The sequence below is a fragment of the Mustela putorius genome, unplaced genomic scaffold (genome assembly GCF_011764305.1).
Source record: "Mustela putorius furo isolate JIRA1106 unplaced genomic scaffold, ASM1176430v1.1 tig00000743_pilon_pilon_pilon, whole genome shotgun sequence".
NCBI lineage: Eukaryota > Metazoa > Chordata > Mammalia > Carnivora > Mustelidae > Mustela > Mustela putorius.
This window is the reverse complement of record NW_025421464.1, coordinates 25,199-33,636: the sequence shown is the minus strand read 5'-3', so window position 1 is coordinate 33,636 and position 8,438 is coordinate 25,199.

The window sequence follows — 8,438 nt, the reverse complement described above, 5'->3', positions numbered from 1 at the left end:
GGGTGGTGGGGCTGGCTGTTACTAAGAGAGGCTAGCACAAGGGTAAGCTCTGCAGCCATGGAATTGTTCTGTACCCTGAATATGGTGGTGGTTACCCAAAATACACATGAGCAGATCAACACACACAAAAGCTGGGAATGTTACAAGATTGAGCTCTAAAACACAATGTCCTTGCCATTATAATGTGGACACGGACTATGATGTCATCTAAAATTAAAGTATTAAGGTGGCAGGGTAGAAATGTGCACTTGTAGTGTGGGTTCTGGAGTAATCTGGTGGGGTTATTCCCACCATCCGGAGTGGGAATTCAGTGAAAAATGCCTACGGTTGAGATCAGGGAGTGATAATACAAGACGCTATATGAGATCTGGCTGTAACATCCAGAAGATTCAGTTAAAAATCAATTAAGAATGGAAAATGGTTGCCTCTGGGAGGTGGAAAATAGTGGGAAGTTAGGAGACTCCAGTTCTCATATGTAGAAGGTAGAGAACTATTTGCCTGTTGAAGCGTGTGCATATGTAACTTTAACAAAGGTAAAAACTAACCTAGGTGAGATGATTGATGTAAGAGTTACACAGAAGAGAATGTCTGTACGATGAGCACTAGTCCGAGTGTGATAAGCTTGCTGGACTAAGACTGATGTTCAAAACTCTATTACATTCTTATTCAGCAGTCCCAAACCCGCTGCAAACAGTAATAGTATTTAAAGATTCATAAACTAGAAAGTATTAAAGATAGCTCTAAGTAGGGCTGCATAAGACCATCCTGGGACTAAAAGAGCCCTGTAAACTGGTGAGCTGAAAGTCATCAAAGAAAACCTAAAACACCTCATGTCCGTGAGTGGTAAAACTCAGTATTGGAAAGATGTCAATCTGCTCACGTGAATATATAATCAATACAATCAAATCATAATGGTAGAAGGGTTTTTAATAAAAGTAGACAAAGTGATTCTAAAATGCATCTAGGCCAAGAAGAGCCATACCAGTTATGAGAAACAGGTCCGAGGTGGACAGTTTTGCCCAAAAGAGGTATTGAAACTTATTATAAAGCTGTTCTAATTAAGGCAGTTAAAAAAAATACATCTTACATCAGCAAAATTCTTATTGCTGCTTGTAAATGTTCATCAATGGAGTGCTTGTAAAATCTTTCAATCACATAAAAAATGTGATTCTCACATGTGGAATTTAAAAAGAAGCAAAACAGATGATCATAGGGGAAGGGAGAAAAAAGTAAAATAAGATGAGAACAGAGAGGAGGACAAACCATAAGAGACTTTTTTTTATAAACATATATTTTTATCCCCAGGGGTACAGGTCTGTGAATCACCAGGTTTACAGAGACTTTTTTTTAAAGATTTTATTTATTTATTTGACGAGAGAAACCCAGTGAGAGAGGGAACACAAGCAGGGGGAGTGGGAAAGGGAGAAGCAGGCCTGCCGCCGAGCAGAAAGCCTGATGTGGGGCTTGATCCCAGGACCGTGGGATGGTGACCCCAGCCAAAGGCAGACACTTAAGGACCCCAGTACACTGGGATCATGACCCAACCCAAAGCAGATGCTTAACAACTGAGCCACCCAGGCACCCCTCATAAGAGACACTTGGCTCTAGGAAATAAACGGAGGGTTGCTGGAGGGGAGGTGGGTGGGAAATGGGGTAGCTGTGTGGTGAGTGTTAAGGAGGACATTTGATGTAATGAGCACTGGGTGTTGTATGCAACTGACGAATCACTAAATCCTACCTCTGAAACTAATAATTCAGTATATGTTAATAAAAAATAAAAATAAAAATTAATAATAATAAAAATTTAAAAAAGTCTCTATGAACCAAAGACTATAAAAATTTTATTTTGCTTTTTTTCTTATGGATTCTTCTAAAAGCTTTACAGTTTAAGGATTTAAATTTAGGTCTGTGATCCACATGATCATATTATATTTCTTTAGTATTTTGGTATAAAATGTACAATAATATTGCTATCAGGTAACATTATTTTCAGACAATATTAAACTTTGTGTATGTTATAAGGAAACAGTCAAGATTCTTCTTCTTGTTTTGGTTCTACTTCTTCTTCTTCTTTTACATATGAGTATCTAATTATTTCAACACCATTTGTTGAGAAAACAATCCTTCCCACATTGAATTACTCTGGCCACTTTTTAAAAAAATCACTTGATTGTGGAGCATAATAAATAGCATGGAGGACAAGCGGAGTTAGAGAGGAGAAGGGAGTTGAGGGAAATTGGAAGAGGAGAGAACCATGAGAGACTATGGACTCTGAAAAACAATCTGAGGGTTTTGAAGGGGTGGGGGGTGGGAGGTTGGAGGATCCAGGTGATGGGTATTGGAGAGGGAACGGATTGCATGGAGCACTGGGTGTGGTGAAAAAATAATGAATACTGTTATGCTGAAAAAACAAAAAATTAAAAAAAAATCACTTGACCAAATGCATATTATGTATGGGTCTATTTCTTTCTTTTTTTTTTCCCATGCCAGGACAAATTTTATTTTTAAAATATTTAAAAAAATTTATACTATCAAAGTTGACATACAGTGCTATGTTAGTTTTAGGTCCACAACATAATAATTTAAGAATTATATGCATTATGCAATGCTCACAGCACAGGAAGTGTAGTCTCCAGCTGTTGCCATACAATGTTATTCCAATTCTATTGACTGTATTCCCCTGTGCTGTACTTTTATCCCTGTGACTTACAGGTAGGATAGCTTTGACAGAGATAGACAAGTAGCTAAAGGGCAATAAGACCCCATGAAAAGAATGGCAATAAGATCCACACATTAATGGAGTGGTTTGCTGTATGGCAAAGGCAGGTGGCTGTGCTGATCAGTGGGTACTGGATAATTTATCCCAATGGGGAAAAAAAAATAAAAGATCGCTACCATCTATAACACATGCACACAGAAACACACACATGCACACATGTACACACACACATGCAGTTCAGAAAAATAAAGCATGGTCAAAAGTCTATAGAAAGAGCAAAGCTTCATCAAAATTAAAAGATGTGGTCCATATACAGAATGGATTATTAATGTCAGAAAGGGTGAATAACCAACTTTTGCATCAACATGGATGGAACTGGAGAAGATTGTGCTGAATGAAATAAGTCAAGCAGAGAGAGACAGTTGTCATATGGTTTCACTTATTTGTGGAACATAAGGAATAGCATGGAGGACCCTAGGAGAAGGAAGGGAAAAAAGAAGGGGTTGGAAATCAGAGGGGGAGAGGAACCATGAGAGACTACGGACTCTGGGAAACAAACTGAAGGTTTTAGAGGGGAGGGGAGTGGAGGGATGGGTGAGGGAAGGGTGAGCCCAGTGGTGGTTATTAAGGAGGGCATAGATTGCATGGAGCACTGGGTGTTGTAGGCAAACAATGAATCATGGAACACTACATTGAAAACTAGTGTACTGAATGGTGACTAACATAACATAATAAAAAGATTAGAAGCCCCCCCTTTTTTTGTATAACAAAAACTCCCAAATGATATTAACATTCTTGCTCTGTGGACCACAGCAGAGGAGCTAGAGGGACTCTACCATGTGAACCCAAAGAAACAGAGAGAAAAATGCCCATTGCAAAGTTGTATTACCCAAACAGCAGACAGAATTTTCATACCATCGTGAGAAAAATCCTTGACTTGTAGCATATGCTTACAATAGAGAGCTATAGAGCTGGGGAAAATTGATAAAATTGAACTATGTATATCAGCATGAGCAAATATCACACACTGTGTTGAGCATAAAATAATAAAATTTCCAGAATTCTGTAGACAGTATGACAATATATATAAAATATAAATTGGTTAAGGGTTTATAGTATGTTATAGTTATAAAATCAAATTTGAGAATGATAAACTCCAAATTGAGGAAAGTGTTTTTAAAAGAAACAGAAGACCATAATGGCAAAATGTAAATGTTTTGCAAAGATAAGATGGTAGTACCAAGGATTCTTCATATATTTCAGAACCAAAAAATGCTTATTTCATGTAGTGGTTTCATTTATTTATTTATTATGTTATGTTAGCCACAATACAGTACATCATTAGTTTTTGATGTAGTGATTTCAAAATACGTAGGTATTAAAATGGTACTTGGGGAAGCTCTGTATAAAATTAAAATGTGGTCCTCCTAATTATGGAAGCAGTCCAAGTGTCCATCAATAGATGAATGGATAAAAATAATGTGATATATATGTGTGTGTGTATATATATTTGAATATATTCAGCCATAAAACAAGAATGAGATGTTGCTGTTTGCAGCAACATGGGTGGAGCTAGAGAGTATAACGCTAAGCAAAATAAGTCACTCAGAGAAAGATGAATACTATTTGATTTCACTTATCTGTGGAACTGAAGAAACAAAACAAATGAACAAAGGGGGAAAAAGGAGTCAAACCAAAAAACAGATTTAACTATAGAGAACAAACTGATGGTCACCAGAGGAAGGTAGGTGCGGGGATGAGTGATTGCTGAATGGGGTTAAGAGTATACCTGTCAGGATGAGCACTGAGTAATGTATGGAATTGTTGAATCACTATATTCTACGCCTGAAACTAATATAGCACTATACCTTAACTATACTGGAATTAACTTTCAAAAAATAAAAAAATAAAGTAAAAGTAAAATGTGCCCTGAAAATTAATAAGAGTTGTTCCTGATCAGGAGCAAAATGGACACCTTCTTTTCTTTTTTTCTTCCTTTCTTTCTCTTTTTTTCCTCTTAAAGTTTTTATTTATTTATTTATTTGAAAGACAGAGAGAAAGAGTGAGCACAAGAAGAGGGAGCTGCAGAGGGAGAGGGAGAAGCAGGCTCTCCCTCTGAGAGGGAGCCCAGTGGCTCTGCTGAGCAGGGATCCCAATGGGGGGCTTGATCCTGGGACCCTAGGATCATGACCTGAGCTGAAGACAGACGTTTAACCAACTGAGCCACCCAGTCACCCTGGAAACCTGATTTTCTTGACCCACTTGATTCTCTTTTGGGCAGAGGCACGGCCAGTTTGAAGCTCAATGCATCAAGGTCCAGACATCCTCGGGTCCCTCAGACCTAAGTCCATCCTTGACTCAGCTCTGAAGCTCAGAGAGAAGGAACATCAGGGTGTGTGAGAAAGGGATCATATCTAGGGAAGGAGTGGGGGTCAGCAGCTCCTTCCCTCAAGTGAACCTCTTGAACAGGGCAGCAGGCAATGTATTGCAGAGCCTGCAGGAGCCGTCGGGGAAAAATTTATTTGTGCATTCATTCATTCATTCATTCATTCTTGTATTCCCCAAATACTTATTGACTATCTACTATGTGGCAGGCACTCTGCATGTCTGGAATCATGGCGCATATCAGAAAAAAGACCCCTGTCACTGCATACCAGCCCCTCTGTCTGAGTTCTGAACTCTCCCACACCCACGATCATCTTTGCCACTATTTAAAGCTTTCCAGTCCTTTGTCACCACCATTAATAAAGTTTAGCATTACTTTTCTTATTTATTCAAAAATAGCTCCTGTGAAATTTGACATATATAACAGTATATGGAGGCACTCTTTGGAGTTTGGAGCTCAAAGCTATGACCTTCATCCCAACTTCACACCTTCCTGTGTAAAATCTCACAGGACTCAAGGGATGTCATTGAAAAATCTTCAAACCCCAGGGCACTGCAGGATGCATTAGAGCTGGAAGCCTCTGAGATCTCCTACAGACATTTAGAGAAAACAAGACTGTTCTCAACCTTTTCTTGAGGCTGGATGCCCCCTGATATGTGCTGTGTGAAATAGTGGGCTCATTTTGGACTCTTCTGATCCATGCAGGTACCCATGCAGCTTATCATAGTGACCACTACCCTCTCCTTATGAAATAAGGCCTGTCCCCAGCTCACCTGTTATAGCTCTGCCACCCGCAGATGTAGATGATTGTGAAACTCATCACCAGCACCTTGAAGCCCAGAAGGAAAGCCACAAACATAAGGACAGGCATCTCCTGACTTACCTATAGGCAGAAGGAGACAGCAAATGGGACTCTGTGACTTTAAAGACCTCATGCCACTCAGCAGACAAGGGTGACCCAGTAGCTCAGAGCAGTAGAGGTGAGCTTACCTGAGCTTTCAATGACCTGTATATGCGGAGGACTGTTGTGGACAGTAGGAGGTTGGCTTAGATGGGAGGTTGTGCCTCATGCTGCACCTTATAGAAGAGGACCCACTCATACTCCTGCCCCAACACATTCACCAAATGCAAACTTTCCAAAGTGTAGGTCCCATTGCTATTCTGCTTGGCTCCCTTGAACATAAGAGACTTCTCTACTTATGTGAGATGCACACTCTGTGGATAGAATCTCTGCACATGGTAGGTAATAGCCACCAAGTCCAAAGGGAGTGAAGACTGGCACACTGTCACTTTAGGGGGAACTGACACATTGCACAGGAAGCAGAGAATTACTATAGAAAATCCACCATGGGTGCCAAGGACCTCCTGGAAGATGGGCCTTCTGCTTAGGGCCTGCTCTAGAGGAGGATGCAGGTACCCATTAACAGGTGTATCCATAAGTAAATGCATTGCTGACTGAGAGTGCATTGGATGAATGCATGCTTGATGTGTCAGTGGATGGGGAATGTATGCATGAAAGAATGATGGGATCGAGGAAAGCCATCCAGATCTCTCCATTTTTTTCTCCACTTCGGCTATGAAAGATGCAAAGATGAACATTCCATTCCATTTAAGAACGTGTAAGTCAGAGCATTCCATTTAAGAATCTATCACTCACTTTTTAACCTGATAGTCCCAAAATTTGAAGATTCACAGACACTACATGGTTATGAGTCCAAGATATGAGATTTTACACAGGAAGGAACTAGGGTTTGGAGAAGTTCAGTAAGTAGCCCAAGGTCACTAGCGGCAAACCTCAGATTATGCCAGATGCAGCATGTTTTACCATCAAGCTCGTCTAACAACTTTAAGGCTCTATGCATTTGTGATTCTTGGCTTCTGCAGTCATTACCTATGCTTCTAGAAGTCTTTTCAACTGGATTTTTAGCTGTACAGTAGAATGTGTTCATAATGAGGAAAACCTGGAAGATATTTAGGTATTTAGATACCATAAAATATATATTTCAGTAGATTTCATACAGATACACAGCATAGTACAGCGTAACACTAAAACAAGGGCAGGGAGATCTAGATTGTGGTCCCTGCACTAACCACAGTCAAATGCAAGAGAATGACAGGTAAGCCACCCATACTATATCTTTCAGTTTGAGGGAAATATGTAACTTTTCCATGGCCAGTTCTGTAATGAACATGGAATGTGGCTGGACTTGAAGAGAATATTACTGAGGAAGACTAGTTTTCCCAGCAGAACAGATGGACACGCTAATCTCATTGTATTTAATGTAATTAATTCAGGGAGTGGCAAGGAGCAGAAAACACTGGTGGATCTCGGAGAATAAGAGAACAGCAGAGCTGGGGGTAGAGCAGGGCAGACCAGTGAAAGATTAAGTGCTAGGAGAGTGACTTTGCCCTTCCAGGACAGCTTTTCCAAACAAGACCTGGGAGTGGAAGACCCACAAGACCCCTCCTTCTAGTATCGTGGCTTCCCAGAAGCCATAGAGGAGATCACACTCACTGATTGACTTTCTGTTGTGAAGAACAGGTCCCTGACTGCACTGTGGTGGCCCCTAGTGACTGGGCTTAAATCAAATGGGTGAATGGAATTATGAAGGCTTGTAGAGGTTCTGTCTGCCTGTGGATCCATTTGTTTTGATTCAGGAGCAACAACTAGGCTTTGTGGCTAACTACACCCAAGTTGAGATTTAATCCAAATCCAGAAGATAACTTGTGGCTACGAGGGTCTGTGAGTGAAGGGTAGAGAGTCAGGAAACAGGCTACAGTAGACTCAATGCTCATTCTTGAGTTCAGGTTTGTCTATACACCTCAGAGAGGCCAGTCAGTCTTCTAGGCTCAGTTTAACCAACTTTTTGGATCATGCAATGCATACTTGTGGTTGCCCTTTACCTACTGAATATCTTTTTATTTTTGAGTTTCTCTTGCCTGATGTTCAGGTTTTGGTGGTTGTGCCATCAAAGAAGAGCATGGTTTGTCAATATGGCTTGATTCAGTATGCTGCATAGGGTCCCTGACTGACAGAATGGCCAACTACAGAATCCTAACCTATAGGGTGTTCATGGATTAAGGGGCATAGTATCTGGTGTATAGTGATGATTTGGTACATGTTTCAGGTTTTGAAAAATTTGTTTTTACAAGCCAAGGAAATGGAGTTTCTCAGGCTGTACTCACCACTCACAGACATATAGGTGCCTGAACCAGATACATATACCATGTCAGGATGCCCTCTTTCTTTTTAAGATTGATTGATTGATCGATTGATTGGTTCTTCTTTTAAAAAAAAGTAGGGACTAACACACCCTTTTAATATGTTTTTAA